Consider the following 23,020-nt stretch of genomic DNA (forward strand, 5'->3'; position numbering starts at 1 on the left):
TCACGCAGATCCCCTCAAGTTATAATCATGTATTATCTGCCTTAAAATAACAAGAGATAATCCTGGCATCAGGCTAATCAGCCGTGAAATTGAGAGATCTCCTTGACTAGCTTGGAGTCCACTGGAACAAACAGAGTGCAGGTCAACACACGTATTGTGTGCAACAATAACGTAGGAAGTATTACGTTTAAAATGTAGGTTCAAACGGCTTAAAATGTAAATGATATTGGACATTAGCGGGAGGTTTGGATTTAGCTTGTGTATAGGAGTCAGTGACCACAAAGGGAGCCACAGATCCATTGTTTATTCGCCAAGATAGATAATTTAATCCAGGATGAGGAATTGTAAGTGTAGGAAGAGGAGCGCTGCCAGAGCGTTACATCCCCCCCTGTAAGTGGTGCACTGGTGCTACTCACTTACTTAAGCCATCAGCCACTCATTAAAAATGTAAAATTAACGTTTTTTAAAGTGGAACACGATTCTGTTCCGTGCTCAGGGGCAGTGAAGCGCACGCGCTTGCATATGAAATGCATGTGGTCATCCCCCTGGCAACAGGGAAGGAAAAGGTGCATTGAGTGAAAGGAGAGCAGATTGCTTTTATTCTTTATTTAGAGAGTTATTCTAGACACTGAGTCACACAGATGCCCTCTCCCACTCTAAAGCACTCCCTGCTTCATTGAGGCTGTTGGAAGAAAACGTGGAAGGCACGCGGTCTCTACGGGAATGTAACAAAAAATGCATTCCTGCTTTTTCATGTCTTTTGAACATGTTTTTTTTTTCACACGTGTAAATTAGGGGTGTAAATATGCGTATTCGTATTGAACCCTTTAGCTACGAGGCTTTAGGTTCAATACGCATTGCGAACCGAACAGATCTTTCACTGCTGAATAGTGCAAGTGGAAAACTAAAACTGGGACGAAAAAGACGAAAAGTGTTGAAAACATTGTCATATGGAGATATTTGTTTCTTCTGGACACTGTATTTGTATCTGCAACCCCGATAATAAAAAATAACGTTGGAAAAAAACACACACACCCGAAAAGTACATTTAAACTGGAAATAAATACAAGATTCAAGATGTTTATTGTCACTCCGGTTGCACAAGTACACTCGTGTGAAATTCTTAGGCCGAGAGGCTCCGCAGGACATACATATGAGCAAAAAAATAACACAACATGAAACATGGCATATGATCAAAACCACACAAGAGCAATAATAATATAATTTGAAGGAGAAAAACAACATACATACATTAAATCAAGGACATTTTCTCTGGCACTTTTTTCTTCTTTTTGCTGTGTCGAAAACGTACCAACCTGTGACACCGCTGTGTTGTATCCAACCAAACCATGCATTTTGTGAACTGTTAGATCCCTAGTGTAAATGGGTCACAGAATTAGTCTGTCTGCAGACATTTACATTCCTTCTGAGACAGTGAGCTATTAGTATCAGTGTGGATAAGCACAACATTAGTCACAATCATCCAAATGTATCGTTTGGATTGCGATATTGTACTCTTCACCTGACGCGACATGTGAATGGGGTGAGTGGTTCTGTTCATCATCTCGAGCGATGTGCGCGACGGTTACAAATGTGTCCATTAACTGGCCAGGACCCTTTACATGCTCTTGTTCACACTCTTGTTTGGCCTTGAGCCTTGTCCATAAACCTAAATGTACATGTATTCATGTGTTCCGGACATGTTGTGTCTTAATGTGTTCCACATTTGTCACATTCCTGCAAAAACGGTGCAGTGGGACTACCCGGTTTCTTCATGATTTACAAGCCGACATCGTCCTCCATATGCACAAACTGTTTTATGACCTTAGGGCCGTAAGCCAAAACTATTAAAAACGCTTTGTTAAACATCTAGAAAATGCACGAGTGCCAATGGGGGAAATCAACCGGCTTTTTCCACAGCTTCTAGTACTATTTGTGCCATGAGGTTCCAGCGGGACGCGTGGATAACGGCGATACACGCTGCGTTGTAGGTCGTCTAAGCTAATGCTTTGGCTATCGATTTCTTCCCATGTTAGATGCATCTTCACATTTCATTACGACTCCACGAAAAAGCCCCCGCCGCCGCAGACTTTCAAATGAAGACGGCTTCTCTCACTGAGAATGTAAAGGCACAAATAATTTCCTCCTCTTGTCATCATCAATCATAATTACGTAACAATTTCTTCACCTTGGATCAATTTGTGCCATTGAGATCAAACAGTAGTGCTAATGGGAGAGCCAGATTTCTCTAAAGGTAATCTATATCATGTGGCGCGAGCAGTAGCCTTTCAAGCCTCCAGTCAACTCCTGTAGTATATTGTTTCGTTTGCCATTGAAAGGTGATAGGAAGCTGTTTCCCCCCCCTGTAGCTAGAATGTAAATCTTGTATTCGATCTACATAATTTATTGTCCTCTCGGTCTGTCATTTAGATAATTCCGGCCGTTGGAAATATCCAAATAAGCCTAAATTATTATATCATCTTATAATCAGTGAAATAAGATCTTGTCCCATTATAAATAGGGCGTTAAAGCTAATATCTTATACGGGCTGCGTATTTGTGCTTGGTACAGAGATCTGCTTTCTAAATGCGGTTGCCCTCTTTATTGCTATTGACAAGTGAACAAGGTCTAATCAACCTCGCTGCCTTAAGATGAACTGGCTCTTCAAAGCGTTCACCCCATGCTGTAATTAGGCCTAATTGTTTCTGCAGGGCAGAGAGCTCTTGTTGTTCTTTTCGAGACTTTCAAAATAAAAGCGATGGCGGTCAGTTTCCGCAAGCTAACGTTTCACCTCAAAGGGCATTTAAAGGAAATAGTTGGAAGTATTACGTGCCCCGTGAACACCGAGCACTACTGTAGGAAGGAGACCGCACCGGTGGCGACGACGGCCGCAGGAAAAGCTCTTGATTTTGGCTTCCATTTTTAGAGTCCCTACCCAATTTCACATTCACATGATCCCAGTTGCACAGAACCGTGTCGGAGAATCACAAGCACTTAAATGGCATTAGCGTGCCCTCACCCGGGAGGTGTAACTCTATAGTGTTGGGAAATAGTGTCTGAAACAGCAGACGCCGGGCAGATGAAAAGGCATGGGCCCATCACTGTTTCTTCCATAATATGTTTGTAGTTAGCACGAGGCGCTTGTTTCACACTCCACGCACTGTAGTTTAAGCAGCCTGTCACTTTAAACTAGTGTGATCTGAAATATTGCTGGCTGACTGCTGCGAATGCTAATGCTTTGGAAGTTGGATCCCGTGGCTCTTTGGCTCAAATCAAACCCAGATAGGGACGAAGAAGAACCAAGTAGAAGCGGTGCCAACTTGAGAACTGTTGGTAATAGAACCCTTAACAGGTCCAGCTTGGATCATAAACGTGATGATATCGATCGGCCTGACACTCTCTTTTCATTTTCGTTGGTAACTGTATTTATCGAGGAGTCCACAGTACGGGTGTCCCGGCCGGTACTGGGTAGTGTAGCGGTAGATTCCCTGCCTACCAACACGAGGGTCGCAGGTTCACGCCCCCGTGTTACCTCCGGCTTGGTCGGGCGTCCAATACATACAGGCACGATTGGCCGTGTCTGCGGGTGGGAAGCCACAGCCGAGAAGGGTATGTGTACTGCTCGCTGCGCTAACGCCTTCTCTGGTCGGCCGGGGTGCCTGTTTGGGGCGGAAGGGAACTGGCGGGAATTGCGTGATCCTCCCACGTGCTACGTCCTGCCGGTGAAGCTCCCCGCTGTCAGGTGAAAAGAAGCGGCTGGCAACTGCGCATGTATCAGAGGAACGTGGTGGGGAGAAAATGGGGGGAAATCTGAAGAACAAATAATAATAAAAAAAGGAGTCCACAGTACGATGGCAGTGTAGCTAAAGGAGATGAGATAATGAAGGCAATGCGTCCAAAAAATACATCATTTCTTGAGCATAAGACAACACATGCTCAATCACAATGTTGTATAAGCAGTGCTGCATGTACTGTATGTAATGCTCTGTTTTTGCTAATGCTTCAGTTGCTAACGTTAACTAGCAAGCGAGTGCCCTTAATGTATTTTCTCCATAGAAGAGATGAAGGCAGCTCTCCTGACGAGAGCGATGGGAAACCTGACAGATTCTGTGGTCAAAGTAAAGCTACTCTGTCACTTCCATGAATCTGACTGCCTGTTCAGTCAAACACGGTCGTGTTCTGCCACGCTAATGTTAGAATAGCTGATGCCTGCTAGCTAGGAATCATCCATTTAATGTACAATGTTGGGCGATTAGGCCTATATGTTAGATTATTATTATTATATTATTATTATTATTATATGTTGTTATTATTATTATTATTATTATTATTATTATATGTTAGATTAGGCCTATATGTTAGAGTGACACACACACACACACACACACACACACACACACACACACACATATATATACAGTATATACACACACACACACACACACACACACACACACACACACACGCACGCACACGCACGCACACACACACACACGCACACAAACACACACACACGCACCCACACACACACACACACACATATATATTAGGCCTATATGTTAGAGTGAGGCTGGGCAAGTCAACTGACTACTTATTTAGCATGAAGAAAAGGAGCATTTTCACTTTAGGTTCAGATATAAGGTAGGCCTATAATAGGTACAAGAACCTCAATTGAAGAAAGGGCAGAGTTTGTTTACTTTTTTTGTGATCTACAGTTTTCTTCGGCAATTTTTAAAATAGGTATTCTAACTAGTGTGGAAGTAAAATGTCACAGATTTGTAGACATCTGAGTAAAGTACAGCATTTTTATACTCTTTCAAACAATATTATGCAAATGATCCTCAAAACCTCCAAGGCAGGCCTAATTTTAACGACTGCTAATCCTTAATTAGTAGGTTTTTGTAAATTCAAGTAGCATATCTACAGTATGTACTGATTACTCCATACCTGTGGATGTTAGCATGTGTTTTGGCAAAAAGTAGAATGTTAACGAATCCCAGTTCTTCTTCAGGAAAACATCATGGTGTCTGGGTTAGGGTTTGTGCTCCAGGCAGGTTTCCCTCGTCCCTCCTTCGCCACACAGACCGCAGAGCCGTTGCTTAACACATTCACTGCCAGCCATTTTTTTTTTACTGTAGGTAGCTTCTGCCAGAGGGTTTTTTTGAGGATTCTGGCTCATCTTTCAAGACCCGAGGATTCTTTTCTGCTAAGATTTTGTGAACACAAATGATCTCAAAAGAACTAATAGAAGGTGTGCTTTCTCTGTCTAAAAGAGTTAGTTTGTAGAGTTAGTAGTTATGTAGGCATTAGCAGTAGAATACAGCATGGTTTCAGCGTCTGAAAATTTATTCTGAGATAAATGGCTTTTTGTGAAATTCGATAGAACAGTCACTTTAACCATTTATTTTTGGCGTAAGACGTCAGACATCTAAACAATAGTTTTGAACAGTAATTTCCTCCATAGCAGCAGGAAACCCCCCTCTCATTCAAACTCCTCCCTCCGTGGGTGTGTCTCTAGTGGCTTTGCAGCGTTTGTCACAAGCGAGGCTCTGCCTGTCTGTGCTGCCTGGCTGCTGGCGGCTGCTCTTTGGGCGAGTCTGCATGAGTCGTTTCGGTTGCAGCTCAGCTGGAATGAAGCTGCGTGCGATTGTGGGCTTTCTGCGGGTGTTTCAAAGTGTGTTGCACGCATAATCTATTATGCAAATTTGCAATCCCCCACCGCCAGCTCCCAGCGCGATAATGCGCGAAAGCGAAAGCGTTTTCGCCAATCCATTTTACAGTATGAGAGAATGGTTTCCTCGCGCGTTCCCCTGCAGTTTTGGCTCTGCTTTTTCTAGTCTGGAGAGCACTGTCGCCACTTAGTGGGTCGGTGGAATGGGTTGTACACGTTCGGTGGCTCCAATATTTTTATAAGAGACGTGGGGGGCGTTGATCCACGTCCCACCGTCAAATTTTTTTTTTTTTTTTTTTTTACGTATTAACACGTCATTGGCAGTCAACCGTTGGATTTTTTTTTGACGTATTAACACGTCATTGGCAGTGAACGTGTTAAGTTGTCCCTATACTCTCATGGAACATCAATAGACCTCTGGCAAACGCTCAAGAGAAGATAAGGCATGGTGATAGCACTTAGGTCACAGTGGTGATAACCTGATCTCACTAATATCAAGACGGGATTTTCTGATACATCCAAACATCCGCATTTGGCATTTTGTTTTTTTATTAAACAGTTAATTTCCTTGTAGCTTGTCTATAACCTGTTATCAAAGATCCAAATGTTTATATTCCCATTATTTATTTCCCTTACAATGAAAATAACTGGTTTCTAATTTCCAAGTGTGGGCGTGTGTCACGTGTAATGAGGCCGAAAGAGATTTGATTCTCCTGCTATGATGCTGTCTACAAAAGATTGCGCTGCCGAGTGTGATCACGCAACGCTATCTGGCACAGACACTCTCTGGCGGCGGCGAGGCTAAACCTGCAGCCCAGAACTGCTCCACTTAAAGCAGGCTGATGTGAGAGGAGCAGACAGGCGAGAGTGGAAGGCCCTCCAGTCATGCAAAATGCAAAAGAAATATGACTTTATCACAGCTCCACTAATGGTGACATAACAATCTGTTCGGCCACTTTCGCCCCCAAATCTCAAAGGGTTTTTGGAGACTGCGTCGTTCTTTCTAAAGGATGAGCTGGATTTGAGAATCTTTCGGTGTGAGTGAATTCAAACAAAACTTGAATTTGAAAGACGGCTTTGACCAGCTTATCATATGATAGCTTTTATTATTATACCTTTTTCTTTTACAGTATTGCTACAGGTCAAAATATTAAACCACCCGGATAAAAAAAAAATTAAACATTACGCAACATTTTTTAAAGATTAAGGCTGGTGTTACAAATCCTATGAAGATACAGTAACAAAATCAGCAATGAGAATAACAATGCATTGGCTCTACCCCTGTTACTTTCTGAGTTCCCACGTACCGTTTTAGCCTTCAACCCAAAAGTCATTGGCTCCAATTGTAAGCTACAAACCTTGGAATACAGCCCACAAAGACATAGTTTCCATTTTTAAATTTGCTAACTGTTACCTTACCACGGAATTGAATCAAATTCAAATGGAAACAAATTCTTCATTTTGGTTGGCCCGGTGCATCGCAATGATGAAATATGTTGCCCAGAGCAACAGCATGGCTCTGTGATGTGTTTTAATGTTTTTTTTTGCTGCGAGCAGCACCTCTACAGTCACTCTGTCAGTTGAGCAGCACCTCTATAGTCACTCTGTCAACTGACCAGCACCTCTATAGTCACTCTGTCAGTTGACCTGCATATCTACAGTCACTCTGTCAGTTGACCTGCACCTCTATAGTCACTCTGTCAGTTGACCAGCACTCTAGTCACTATGTCAGTTGACCAGCACCTCTATAGTCACTATGTCAGTTGACCAGCACCTCTACAGTCACTCTGTCAGTTGACCAGCATATCTACAGTCACTATGTCAGTTGACCAGCACCTCTACAGTCACTCTGTCAGTTGACCAGCACCTCTATAGTCACTATGTCAGTTGACCAGCACCTCTACAGTCACTCTGTCAGTTGACCAGCATATCTACAGTCACTCTGTCAGTTGACCAGCATATATACAGTCACTCTGTCAGTTGACCTGCACCTCTATAGTCACTCTGTCAGTTGACCAGCACCTCTATAGTCACTCTGTCAGTTGACCAGCACCTCTATAGTCACTCTGTCAGTTGACCAGCACCTCTATAGTCACTATGTCAGTTGACCAGCACCTCTACAGTCACTCTGTCAGTTGACCAGCACCTCTATAGTCACTATGTCAGTTGACCAGCACCTCTACAGTCACTCTGTCCATTGACCAGCACCTCTATAGTCACTGTCAGTTGACCAGCATCTCTATAGTCACTATGTCAGTTGACCAGCACCTCTATAGTCACTGTCAGTTGACCAGCACCTCTATACTCACTCCATCAGTTGACCAGCACCTCTATAGTCACTCTGTCAGTTGACCAGCACCTCTATAGTCACTCTGTCAGTTGGTTGGTTTGTCGGTCCACAAAAAGTTCACCACGATTTAACGACCACAGTTTTCGCCCTAGGAGGCTGAAATTTGACATGGAGGTCAAGTGTGTGTGTGTGTGTGTGTGTGTGTGTCTGTGTGTGTGAAGGTGTGCGTTTGTTTCCATGCCAATTAGCTAAAAGGGGGCAGTGGGTGGGAGGGGATTTTGAAATGCTGGATGGCAGGGGTTGAAATTTGGCATGAAGGTTTGTGTGTGTGTGTGTGTGTGTGTGTGTGTGTGTGTGTGTGTGTGTGTGTGTGTGTGTGTGTGTGTGAAGGAAGGAATGCATGTTTGTGTTCATGCCAATTAGCTAAAAAGGGGGCAGTGCATTTCAGAAATTCGCATGATGTGGTCGCAGCTAGGGCGTCCGGATAGTGTAGCGGTACATTACCTGCCTACCAACATGAGGGTCGCAGGTTCGCGCCCCCGTGTTACCTCCGGCTTGGTCGAGCGTCCATACAGGCACGATTGGCTGTCTCTGCGGGTGGGAAGCCGGTGAAGCTCCTCGCTTCCAGGTGAAAAGAAGCGGCTGGCAACTGCGCATGTGTCGGAGGAAGCATGGTGCTAGTCTACGGCTCTCCCCAGATCGGCAGAGGGTGGAGCAGCAACATGGGCAGCAGGGGGAAAATTGGCAAAGTACAATTGGGAAGAAGATGGGGGGAAATGTTTGGGCACCAGCTCGCTACCTGTTATTTTCATAGGATTTGTTGATGGTAAACAATGCATTAAAAAACAGCGTTATCTTTTATGTTATTGTTTAGAAATGTACTTGCACTATTACAGCGGCTATAACTACCCTAGCCTATAACGTTTTCTTCTCAGTCACAAATCCTACCAAACTTTCCCAATACCAACTACAGTATAAATCAACAATAGATGAAAAGATATCCACCATTGCCAATTGAGACGTGTAAATCTCATATGTGCTGTGGGCTGTAAGAAAGGCTGAAAACATGGAGTGGAAAGCTCATGCTGGGATTTCCATCACTTGAAATCTGTTCATTTTACCCTGAAAAAGTCCTTTATTACTGCAAGGCCTTATTTTGGCAACTCAACGACCGAGTTTGTGGGATTTTTGATGAAATATTGGTCATAATCTTTTAAGAGGGAAAGCTTCACTACCCGTCTGATAAGTACATTTTTAACATTTTTATTCATTCCATCTATTTATGGATTTAAGAGACATATAAAATAAACACAAACTCTGTTTTCTCTTTTCTATGGTTGTGGAATTAAAGTGGTGAATAATACATGGCTGAAAAAGCATCCCTCTCCCTCAGTTGCATCCTCTCTTGGACACTAGGGGAAGGAAGCGCCGATATTTATAAAGTGTTTGGTTTGGGAACAAACAGATGTGCTATCACTTAAACTCTTGCTGAGAAACTCTCCCTCCCGTTGTGGAGAACACCAGGTAGACGAGGCATTTTAGGAAAGTTCCTTCCATCTCTAATAGCCTCATGAATAGGAGATGGTCCAAAAAACTTGAGTGACTAATTGATGCTGAAACGGGGCTAGGTGAGGTCGTACGTGTGAGGAGGCAAACCTAGGAACACAACTGAGATACTTGAGTAAAGGTCTGTGGGTCTTGGACTGTGGATTAGATCGAGCGATGTACAATAGGAATGAAGAGCTTAGCAAATATTCAGAACGTTTTCAATGTAAATATTTCTATGGTGTTCATCTAGCAGAAGAAGTGGTGATTTTCTTCCATATCAAACGTGATAGAAGCTACTGCACATTCTCTTGTTGACATTTGCAGATACCCCAAAAAAAGTTGATTGTTTGCAGGAGCAAAAAAAGAAAAGAACTGCACTGCACTGTGCAAAGACACCATGTCGTAGATCTACCACTGAAATCTCAACTATGAAGCATTAAGCATTGTGTTCTAATAAGTTAGAAGTTAGGCTAGTACCAAAATGTCAACAAAATTATTTTAAGATGTTGGAAGATCTAGCACAGTAGCACTGAAATCTCAAATGCTAAATGTGACATCTTGCTTCTGTACATTTATGTACCTTTGAAATAATGCCTGATTGCCCAGAGACATGGGCTCTTTCTTATATTATTTTGATGTGTTTTACGTCATATCTAATTGCCGAAGTAGCATTCCAAAAAATACAACACAAAGATGGAGGATGGATAAAGATCCCGGAAGTTTACTTCCCAACAAACGATGACTGACTTGACCAGTTACAACAAAAGGAAAGTCCCAGAGGAAGAATGCATCATGTCCAAGCAGTGCTATAATTGATGGCACAGACAGGGACATTGAACAGCGGTGTGTCTTAATCGACTGCACACTGAGAGGAGACAATGAGAAGATTGTTCTCTCCGAGACAATTTGGGAAGAACATTTTCCGCAAGGACACAAGCGCTGACTTGGCATTCTTGGAACTGATGATAATCACCCACTATTTTGTGAACCTTACTCTTCTTGAGCTTCAACTGCAAAAAGAGTTTTGTTTAAACAACAACACAAAAACAAAAGTCGCCAAAAATTAATAAAGAAATGGTCAAAGTGAAAGCTGTATAGAGTAGACGGTTTCAACTCAACGACATAAACATTCTAAATTTCAAGCGGCTGGCAACTGCGCATGTGTCGGAGGAAGCATGGTGCTAGTCTACGGCTCTCCCCAGATCGGCAGAGGGTGGAGCAGTGACCAGGGCAGCAGGGGGAAATTGGCCAAGTACAATTGGGGAGAAAATGGGGGGTGGGGGGGGGGTCTATATTTCCCTCAGTTTACTTCCTATTGCACAACACAATTCCGTGAAAACCGTCTATATCAACCGGTATTTCTCCTCGCTCCAAGTGAAATGACTCAGACTTAGACGTTTGTGGACCGTCTAAAGTAGTCGTGAACTTTGACCTTTGCGGCACATCGCTCGCCTCAGCTGATGAGCGATGTCGACAGGCGCGTTAATAGTGGCTTGAATAGCAGATGACAGATTGCATGAGCGCATTTGGAGCGTCTCTTGCTGGTGCAGATCGTGACGTCGAGGAGAGTTCAACCTCAGGCTGCTGTCAGCCAGGCTCCACTTGTCAAGTGAAATGTTGAGAGAGAGAGAGAGGATCTCTGTGACTTCCCCACCGTTCTCTGCAGCATTGTTTTGTTGGTTTGTGTTCATATCATAGAGAGCCAAAGTGAACGTCACTTCCTGCTTCAGCACTGTACCAGAGATTTTCATCCGCCATTAATTTTCCCATAGACATTTCGTAAAATGCTTATAGAAATACGTTTACTTGTTCAAACCAAACGTTTCAGATATATTTAGAAACAGGAGAGACCACATAACATTTGACTCATACCAAAACGTTAAAAAATTGCGGATTTAAAGAAAATATTTGTTCAATGTTGTTTTTTTAATGTTTTGGTCCGAGTGAATTGTTCTATGGTCTCTCCCAATTCTAAATATAGCTGAAACCGTTTGGTTTGACCAAGTAAAACTATTTTTATAAGCATTTTATGAAATGTCTATGGGAAAATAAATGGCAGATGAAAATCTCTGGTACAGCGCTGAAGCAGGAAGTGACGTTCACTTTGGCTCTCTATTACATTAAGTGCTTCAATTAGATTAATTTTTTTCAATTAAGAGCTTCACCAGGACCGATGACCGGGACACGCACCTGGGTCGTGTAGAGGTAAAGCACTCGCCTACCACCACCACCACGTAGACCCGGGTTCAAATCCTACCACCACCACCACGTAGACCCGGGTTCAAATCCCGGCACGCAGCGGTACTTCCGGCTTGGTCAAACGTTCCTACAGACACAATTTGGCCGTGTCTGCGGGTGGGAAGCCGGTGGTGTGTGAGTCCGGGACGCTGCACTAGTGTCTCCTCTGGTCGGTCGGGGGGTGCCTGTTTGGGTGGGGGAGGGGAACTGTGTGGGAATAGCGTGATCTTCCCACATGCTCCCACAAATCCTCGCTGTCAGGTGAAAAGAAGTGGCTGGCAACTGCCCATGTATCGGAGGAAGCATGTGCTAGTCTACGGCTCTCCCCAGATCGGCAGCGACGACACGACCGGGACAGCAGGGGGAATTGGCCAAGGACAATTGGGGAGAAAATGGGAGAAAAAGCAAAACATCTGTAGTAAACAGAATATATTATGTAGATTGTGATTACACTAATTATAGGCAATAGCTCTTCCCGCCATTTTTCACACACCATGAGACCAACATTCTCAATCTGAACTGGTTTCTTATGGCTGATGCTGCATGACGTAATGTGCGTGACTTAGTGTAAACTCCCTCCTTAGTTGAAATCCCCCTAAGTTGTATTCTTTTCAGATGGCAGATTGAATAAGGCAGTGTGTGTGTCTAGCGTCTAGCAAACCGAGGAGGCGTCAAAACGGATTTGGAAACCACTTAATTTCAACGTATCACGTCGTCACGAGGGGCATCCTTTAGCTCAAACTGACTATTGTGTGTTGCAGCCACATAATATATGAGCCCGCTAAATAAATCCCACTGTGCGAGCTGTCACACGGAATAATACTTCTCCGGTTCTGTTGAAATGAGAATACTTATAATATTGTCTGCATGTTCCAATGGGAATCATTTCACAAGTACGGCAGGTCGGCGTCCACTTTTCTGGAAGCGCGATAATAGCCCAGTAGTGTGTCTGTTGTGAAGCAATGTCATGTGTGGTTAGTTCTGTTGCACCATCTGTATCTTCATATCAGTCGGGCCCCATTGGATTTGTTTCAGATGAGTGCTTGGAGCAGAACTAGCTGGAGTGTAAATTGTGTTTCACTTGGGATTCCGGCGAGGGCCGCGGAGCTGGTGAACGGGTCAAAGCCCCGGCACAGAGGCAACAACGTGGCTCTTTAGCGCTGATGTGCCCGGCGCCGCTTCACAGACCCGCCTCAGAGGCCAAGTGGAACGGGGGGCAAAGCGTCCCATTGGTTCGTCGTGCCGCCAATTCAACCGACTCTGACGACAATCTACAGTCATTCTCATCACAGTTTGTTTTCAAACAATATGGCACGGTGCCATACCATGATCACTGGTTGTGGCTGTCATTTGATTCACATTATATTTTAGGCATGTCGTTGCTGATGCTCTTATCCAGACTTTTAATGGGGGATACTTTGGACACTGCGTTGATGGACACGTTGGTGTTACTTGCAGCAGGACTCAAACCTGTGACCTTCCAGTTACAACAGGACAACCATCATTCTATTCAATTTATTTACACTCGAATAAATCAGGGTGGTTGGCCCTCCTTTGCAATGACGTCAAGTAAAACGCCGCTTTAGTGATAGCTGTAGTTTAATAACAAACTTTGTTGTTTTGCTACTACTAAAATAAGCAGGTTTATGATATGAAATGCAGTAGGAATAGAGATCAAGACGTTCAGAAAGCCTGCATTTGTGCAGGTTGTTTCTCAGGAGTTGTGAGTTGATGGAGATGGAGATCCTTGCTACTGTACTTTGTAGCCATAGTGTCCTCTAGAGAGAGAGTGGCGTCAGCGGAGGACCAAAATGCGCGACTCATTAGCCAATGAACAGCCAGGAACGGGTCTCGCGCTACTTTTGAATGCTAAAATAAAGCTGATAATGTACAATTTGATTTAAAAAAAAACATAAAGTACAACACAAACTGTCCATTTTGCTGCAACTCGACAGTGCTGCTTAATCCAGGACCTTACTTCCTGGAACTCTTGAGAGTAAAAAAAACTGGTCCATTGGAGTGAATGGAGATGTCACGACTCTTCTATATACGCGGCTCTGGCCATATGTAATGGTTTTAGTGTTGCGATGACGCAGCCGGCTTCGGGGCAGCAGGTGCATCTACCTGGCAGGCAGCCACCGAGGCGGTTAGCCCACAATCCAACGCTCCCTGTTTGGGTAGGAGTTGTCCTTTTTACACTGCATCAACCACACAGCTCTGTTGATGTTCCACTCAGCCACTGATTGCTCAGTGATATGTATTTTTTCCCCATGATAAATTCCCAGGACTATCCCACGGGCTATTGAAGCTGTCACGCAGGATGAGGCGAGCGATGCACAGCTGCGCGGCCCTCGGGGGCGGGGGGGAGAGCGAGCGCACGCCGCCGATTTCAGAGGGGAAGCCAAATGGCTCCAGCACAGATGATTGGGTCTTCGTGGTGAGAGATGTGGGTCAGGTTACCGTCCTGTCGCCAATTGTCTGGAAGCAAAGAGGGTAAATCAACAGGAAACACACCAGCCGTCAGTTAACTGTCACTTTCACACTTACAACCCCATACTGAGTCAGCAGTTTGTATAGGTTTACATCATAGGGAATAAACCATAGCCTGGCGTTTTTTTTTTAGTTGAGTGAAGATTTCCTCTCTTTTTCTTTTCTTTTATTGCTAATTCATCTACCTGGCATACATTTGTTTGATTGGATGTAGTAGTAGTAGTAGAGTTTGAGGGGAGATTTGTCTTTGAGGTCATGCATGTGTCTACAAATGACACGCTGATTGAACCAGTATACTGCTGACTTAGTGAAGCATCAACTCAAATATGCGAGCTTTGTGTTTCTATTTCAATTAAAGCAAACATATAAATGATCACGACAGCAAAGTATGCAGGTATTCCCTATACAGAATCACTCTATAGGCTACACCATTTTTTCAGTAGGGGCTGTTTGAAAATCTCACACAGGATACCAAGCCAATACAATTCATACTTTAATCTGACACATCGCACCAAGATCTATAATATACATTTAGTAGCAATAAACGTACAGGATTTTCATAATCTTCTGCAACATTGCGCATTGCACATAAGCAGTGTTTCGGACATTTTAATATTTGCAAACACATACAGGTCATCCAGGCCCTAAGCAAAAAATAGTTACTTGATGTTATAAGTCATTAATGAGCAACTAATAACCCGCTATCGATCCGAACGGGGATCCCTCAAGACAGCAAAGAAACTGATATGTCTAGGTTCACACACACACACACACACACACACACACACACACACACACACACACACACACACACACACACACACACACACACACACACGTACATGGTGGAGTATGCACAAGCATACGCAGACTCCATGCCTCCCAGTTCCATGGTAGCCACAGCGGCCTCTTGCACGATTCAGTCGATAGTCTCCATTAAGACGGGGTAGGCTGTCAAAGCAACCTGTGACCTCCTCTCGCCCCCTCGGAGCCCGCTGGCCTGCCATGTCCCTATCAATATGAATTTCAGCCCCCTCGCAACCCGTCAGCCGCAAATCCCAATGTCCATTAGTCTCAAGTATCTGTTTCCTCCAACTTGTGTTATTGATTTGCCCGTGTCTTTTGTACACAGCATGTACGATGATCTTAAAAACAGGGAGCGGGGATGGGTTTTCTGTCACCGGGGGAGTTGAAGTTCCTGTGCGCGTTCTACCTCTTAAATGATTTTCATTACCTCTGTCACTGTGTCTGAATGGCGTTGGCACGCTCATAATCGCCTTAACAGTGACGTATGTAGTTGTTGAGCGAAACAGATGTATCCGATAGTATGATGAGATCTGATAGAGAGAGAGGCATATGACGTTGGGGGGGGGGGGCGGGGGCGTTGATGGCAGAGAGACGGGTGCCCTCCAAGAGGTCAGGGCATTTCATCTCAGAGGCCACAATGAATGACCTGTTGTTGTCATACACAGACGGGATATCACAGCAAATGTGGGGCACAATATGGCCGTGTGTCCCTGGAGACTGCGTGTGCGTGCGCACGCGTACTTCTGCAGACACTTGCCCACATCTGTTACTGAAACCTTTCACGTGGGCCTGGTTTGACAGGTTGTGCCTCAATATGAAGGGGATCAACTTTATTGAGGATAAAAACGCTGTTCGTTTGGTGAATTCAGCTCAACAAAAAGACGCCCAAATGGTTAAAGGGACAGTTCACCCTAAAAATCAAAAATATAATTTTCCTCTTACCTGTTAGTGCTGTTTATCCATCTAGATCGTTTTGGTGTGAGTTGCCAAGTTTTGGAGATATCGGACGTAGACTTGTCTGCCCTCTCTCCGGCTTGTGGCGCTCAAACTTCCCCAAAAAATACATAAACATAACAACATAAACTCAACAGCAACTCAAGATAATCCACAGACCTCGTTGTGAGCAGTTTCATGTGGGAACTATTTCATTTCGACCAAACTACACCCGCTAGTTGCTAGCTAACAGCAGCTAAGCTGAGAACGCTGAGAATTGCAGCCTGAGCCTCTATACTGTCGGTTATTTGGTCTCTTCCCTCCCGGTGTGCGTCCAGCATTTCTAAACTGAGAACAGCATACATATGCTGCTGACATTTTGGATGCTCTTCACACACACATACAGACATATTTGCCACTAGGGGGCTTTGGGGGACGAGATGACACAGAAGAGCGGTCCCTGAGAGAGGAAGATGGATGACCTTTGGCTTTATTTATGTCGTCGCCACTCATGCAGGAGCTTTTCATCAGATAGGGTCATTGTAATCCCTTAGCCCCCATTCAATTTCCAGAGGCACTCTGTCACTCCAGACCACTAAAGTCGACTAAATTAAGGGATCAATAAGCCCTCTGAAAGCCTCCAGATCCCCTCAGTCGCTATCAGGTTACCGCTCATAATGAATGGGGTGTTGTTTATGTTGTAAAGTGCAGCGTCATTGAGTCCTTTGAACAAGACCCTGTCTTAGCCAGGACGTAGGACACCACCAGAGAGGTTTTTCAGGGATGTGATTGTGACGAGGACGCCACGAAAAGCAAGAAATCTAAAAAAAGAGGAATCTTCATTAAAGAAAAATCACTTCAAGAATTCCTTATTTGTGGGCGTCCGGGGTAGTGTAGCAGTAGATTCCCTGCCTATACCAACATGAGGGTCGCAGGTTCGCGCCCGCCGTGTTACCTCCGGCTTGGTCCGGCATCCGTACAGGCACGATTGGCTGTGTCTGCGGGAGGGAAGCCGGATTAAGGGTATGCGTCCTGGTCGCTGCACTAGCGCCTCCTCTGGTCGGTCGGGGCACCTGTTCGGGGCGGAGGGGAACTGGTGGGAATAGCGTGATCCTCCCAGGTGCTACGTCCTGCCGGTGAAGCTCCCCGCTGTCGGGTGAAAAGAAGCGGCTGGCGACTGCACTTGTATCAGAGGAAGCAGGTGCTAGTCTACGGCTCTCCCCAGATCGGCAGAGGGGGTGGAGCAGCAACCAGGGCAGCAGGGAGAATTGGCCAAGTACAATTGGGGAGAAAATGGGAGAGAAACAGAAAAAAACTTGATCCAAAAATAAGAAGGCGGGGAAAAAGACTAAAATCTGAAATACCTTTTAATGCACAAAGCATATTAAAGCAGTCTGACTATATATAAAAAGAGTGGTTTGAGGTCAAACCACTGGGAATCACTCAAACTTTGAGCGATTCATTTTATCATCGTGCCAACAGTGCAGAGAAAATCCGTCTGTTGTCCCCACTGTTATGTTTTCCATCTTTAGCAGTTCACTCGCTGTTGGGCATGAGAATGTGTTGCGTTGGCGTGACAGCACAGATTTGGGTTTGGGACAAATCCTCTATGTTTTCTGCTTGTGGGGGTCATTAGGTAAGGTTTGCGAAAGAGGCATAAGCAAAACATATTCTGAATAGTGAAATTGAAATTCAGTGGAATCCCACTTCAAGGTCATGTCACAACAATTGTGAAACTCGCTTTGGGTGGCAACTCGGTTAAGGACAGGCCTATTCTGCCAGAAATGGGTCCATTTTAGGATGCCCCCGGTGGCTCAGTGGGTAAAGCCACGCCATACAAGCAGCATTGTGGTTTTGAATCCGGTTCATGTGTTGCATTATCTTTCATTCTATATCATGTAAATTGTCATGGGGGTGGCAGTAGCCTGACTGATCGTTCACACTGAGCGCAAATTCACAATTTTCTGCACGGCGAGATTCCATACAAAGTCAATGCAAACACACGAGCAGATGCTGTTTCAGCCCGGGTGGCACGAATGGAGCGAAATTAATCATTAATTAATCATTCACTCTAGTTTAAGTTTTTCAACTTTGGCGAATAATTTGTGGGGGTCAAACTCGAACATGAATGGCATGCGCTCTCCTGTCTTGTAAGCGAAAAGCGGTCGATTTCATAAACATTAAAAGTACTGTGTGTATCATTTTAACTTCAATCAAAAAAAATCATTACCTCATTAATTTTGAAACATTAGTATGATTACCGTAAAACAAACAAGACCACCGCTGAGCAGATTGGCAACCTCTACCAGTCTCGACACGGCATTTTATATTTTGCGCTACCGGGTCGGATTTCACAGGAAATCTGCTGGATCGCTTTACAGCACAAAACGGGAAGAGAGAACGCTGATGATCTTCCAATGCAAACGGAGCGAACGCTTTCAAAGTTTCTCCTCTTTGGAACAGGATGCAACAGGTTTTATGGGAAATGTGGTTTTATAATTTGAGAGACAGCAGCACTTACAGTACCGCTGGTGTGAGATAGTGGCCACCAATTGTCAGTAATTATACAAATGCTAGGCATCTTGCACGCTCGATGCCTAGGCCGGGCTGCTGCGCGGCCTCGCCCGTAGCTCGGCTGCTGCGTATCCTCGCCTGCCCTATTGGTGCGCGCGGGTGTGTGTGTGTTGCTCACTAAATGTTATTGCATCAGTTATGTCACAATGCCTCCTTGTGTGTGTGTGTGTGTGTGTGTGTGCCCCCCTATGACATCACTGATCAGTCTTGTCACAATGCCTCCTTGTGTGTGGGTGTGGGTGCACCCTTATGACATCACTTTTGACATCATCACTGATGACATCACATCATTAGCTAATTAGCCTAATTAAAAACAAACATCGCCGACATACTCAATTTGATATATATACAGTAGATAGATAGATGTCACCTTCTCTTCCGCTGTTTACTAACACATACTCCTAATTGCATTAAGATTATCTTCAAAGTATTTTACAGCCGGTAATAATTTATATCATGTTAAAGGAATAGTTGACCAAAAAAATGAAAATTCCGTCATCATCTACTCACCCTCGTGTCAATTGAAACACAGGGGAAGTTTGTCCATATAACACACAGGTAATCTGGGCACCCTGATAGAGTCTGGGACAGACGGACAATATTTTGGGGTTTCCTGGTGTAGAGCCGACATCCGTGCCAAGACTTCCACTTCAGCTGTAAATTTCCAGTCTGAAGTCTTGATGTAGATGTCCTGTCCGCTCTACACCGGAAACTCTGAAATATTAGCCATCTGTTCCCAGATTGCCCACAAGGAGGTTGCCAGCACAACTAGAGCGAGAGAGAGAGAGAGAGAGAGAGAGAGAGAGAGAGAGAGAGAGAGAGAGAGAGAGAGAGAGAGAACAGGTCCCCATTGACTTCAGTTGTACTGTACTGAAGTCAATGGGGACTTGTTCTCTCTCTCTCTCTCTCTCTCTCTCTCTCTCTCTCTCTCTCTCTCTCTCTCTCGTTGTGCTGACAACCTCCCTGTGTGTTAGGCCTATACGGACAAACTTCACCTGTGTTTCAACTGGCATGAGTGTGAGGAGATGACAGAATTTTCATTTTTTGGGTGAACTGTCCCTTTAACAAAAAAGTTGCTGCGTCAGGGTCCAGTCTGTCTTAAGGCGGAGTTCACATTAATTGGTAGTAATTATAAATCCCAATGGAGCACGCACAAAGAGCTCAGGGCAAAACTGGCCTGTTTCTCACTCCGTGTGAAGCGAACGCTGAGAAATCGCTCATCATCATCAGGGTTATTAAACATCTATTCAAACACTCAGGTCCAGTTACGAAACAAGGCCGCTGATAAACGATTGATATGGAAATCTTAATCCAAGTTGTCACTCTTTGTTACGAAGATATAATGTGATATGACAACATGTCATCCTGTTTGAGACTTGACAAGCACGATGATGATCATTTAACTAGCACACAAACACACATGTCAAACACACACACACACACACACACACACACACACACACTCGTCTATACAGTACACACAACGTACACTAAATCATACTCATACACATACATTATGGTAATACACACCCATAACGTTGGTATCCATTTACCCTCTCAGTATTTTCAATGTGATCTAAAATGACTTGTCCAGCCTTCACACGGACATTTTGAACAATGTAATGGGCGCGGCCGCGCTCCAATGAGGCAAACGCAGTCGGTCACATCCCCCGTTTGTACTGTCAGTATTGGCATGCTCGTGGCATGAGAAGCGCTCGCACCACAGTCATTCGACGGGACCACATCGTCACATGCGACTCGGCATCAATGATTTCAAACAATAGCGCTCAACATTCATACATTTGACACCGAATCAAAACCATGTGCCGCGTGCGTTATTGATGGTCAAATCGGAGAAAAGTGCTGACAGCTCTGGATGGCCTTGAGGTGTACATCAGCCCGGAATAACTCCAAAAACTCGCAGCTCTATTTCTTTTTGTAGAAAAACGTTCTTTTTTTGCAGCCACTGTTGGCAGTAAGTCAATCGCATGTATTAAACTACCCCCACAATGCTCAGCAGTCATCGATAGCCCCTAAATGAGTGCATATGGTGTCTTGGCTTTGGGATTCCTTTTGATCAGGTTGAGATTTTAATGGGTTTTTCTTCGCCTGTGACAGACAAGGCTGGGGATTAGAAGTTGGCCCGGGGGCAGCACGCACACACACACACACACACACACAGACACACACACACACACACACACACACACACACACACACACACAGACACAGACACACACACACACACACACACACACACACACACAGACTGCAGGCAGCCGCCGGGGTCATTTGAACCTTGTGGTTGCAGAGCCAGAGTGCTGAGACACAGAGAGCCAACGCTGCGTTCACAAGTGTCCGACACGGGGAGAGTCAGGAAGTCTGGCGACTGTAAACCCCACCCGACCCCACCCCCCCATCTCAGACACACCAACACACACGGCCGGGCGGCCACTTGTGCACGCATGCGCGCATGGACATGCGCACGCAGGCGCGCGCGTCACACACACACACACACACACTCATGCACGTACACACACACACACACACACACACACACACACATTCACGCATGTACACACACACACACACACACACACACACACACACACTAAATATACACTGACTTTCTATGAAGTCTATATATTCAGTTCATTATAAGGGAATATTCATAAAGACTAAATGTGTCATCATGTTGAGCTTGGTTATAAACACATCTTAGGAGTTAGGCCTACTCTACTTATAACACATTTTATAACATTGTTATAATGACTTAATGTGAAGTGACATTGATACTACAGATGCGATTACCTCTTACTTTGAAGCACTGTACAGCAGTACTGTTTTGTTTTGGACAGTGACAGAGACAAATCAATCCTGCCTGGCGTCCGGGTAGTGCCGCGGTATTCCCTGCCCATGAGGGTCGCACGTTCAAAGCCCTGTGTTGCCTTGAGCTTGGTCAGGCGTCCATACAGGCACAAATGGCCGTGTCTGTGGGTGGGAATCCGGATTCACACTGTGTACACACTGTGTGGCCACTTGTAGTTGTGTCGCTGGTTGCTTGGTTGGTGCTGCAGTTTGATTGGCTCTCTTGCTGTCTCTTGCTGTCTTTCCGATTGGTCGAGTTGAATTTGGCCCCTCCTCTCGTCGCTGTGGGCCGCCACTCATCGCCTTCCAAAGCAGGCTAGGATACCCGGTGGCGGACGATAGCGACGAGAGGAGGGGCCAATAACTCGACCAATTCAAAATGGAAACAGACAGCAAGAGAACCAATCAAACTGCAGCACTAAGTGACCAGCGACATGACAAGCGGCTACGTGCGATAGCACTACTACGGTAGCTCCTTTGGTCGGTTGGAGCACCTGTTTGAGGGGGAGGGAATACTGTGATCCTCCCACCCATGCGCTCAGTCCTGCCGGTGAAACTTCTCGCTGTCAGGTGAAAAGAAGTGGCTAGCAACTGCACGTATCAGAAAAAGCATGTGCTATATACTGTAGGCTATGGCTCTCCCCAGATCCACAGAGGGGGTGGAGTAACGACCGGGACAGCAGGGGAATTGGCAAGTCCCATTGGGGAGAAAACGAGGGGAACATACGAAAGAGAAAAAAATCCTCATTCAGAGTCCAAGTTTCCTGATGATTTGCTATCCAACAATATACTGCCTAAATGTTTGTCCTTTTTGTTTAACATTCACCGATCTATAGATAATATCAGATTCTGTTATTCTTAGTTATTCTTCAGACCACAGTGACAGTAATCTGAATGGGATTAGTGTGAATGGTGATTAGGTGAATAGTCTGAGTTGGATTACTTGCGTTTACAAAAGGCTCCTGCCAGTCTGAAGACTAAAACCCAATCCAGCAGCGTGACGCTGAAGGCTTTAAACTGCAACAGATTACAAATGGTATCATGCTGGTTTCTAATAGGAGATAAACATGTAAACATGGTAATACTAGTAGTACTAATATTAATACTAGTAATACAGTACATTTAAAACCTGGAAACATTTGAGCTCTTCATCTACAAGTTTGCCCCCTCGCTTAAATTAAAACACTGGCGCTTGAGTTTCATTTCTTCTATTGGTCTTCTGCAGTCTGCTAACAGTACACAACTGTAGAATAAATGTGATGTTAGGGTAAATGTGATCTATTAAAGAGAACATGGCCATGATACTGTACTGTATATGTGATGAAGAAAATAAATGTAAATAATAGTAATTAATTAAGAAATTTGTTTATATGCTTCCATATACTGTGTATAGTGATGTAGAAGTGTGCAAAAATCTAAATTAATATTAATACTTTTCATTTTCTTTTTCACTATATAGGGAGCTCATATATAGGCTATACTTACTGCTAAAATGCATCGTTCTTTCTTTTAATTATTTCTGCCTTTTGCAGCAAAAACCCCCACAGCATCTTTTTACATCAACATGTAAAGGATGGCGAATGAGGTTAACTTCAATATTC

This window comes from Poromitra crassiceps, assembly GCF_964638095.1.
Source record: "Poromitra crassiceps genome assembly, chromosome: 7".
Taxonomy (NCBI): Eukaryota; Metazoa; Chordata; class Actinopteri; order Beryciformes; family Melamphaidae; genus Poromitra; species Poromitra crassiceps.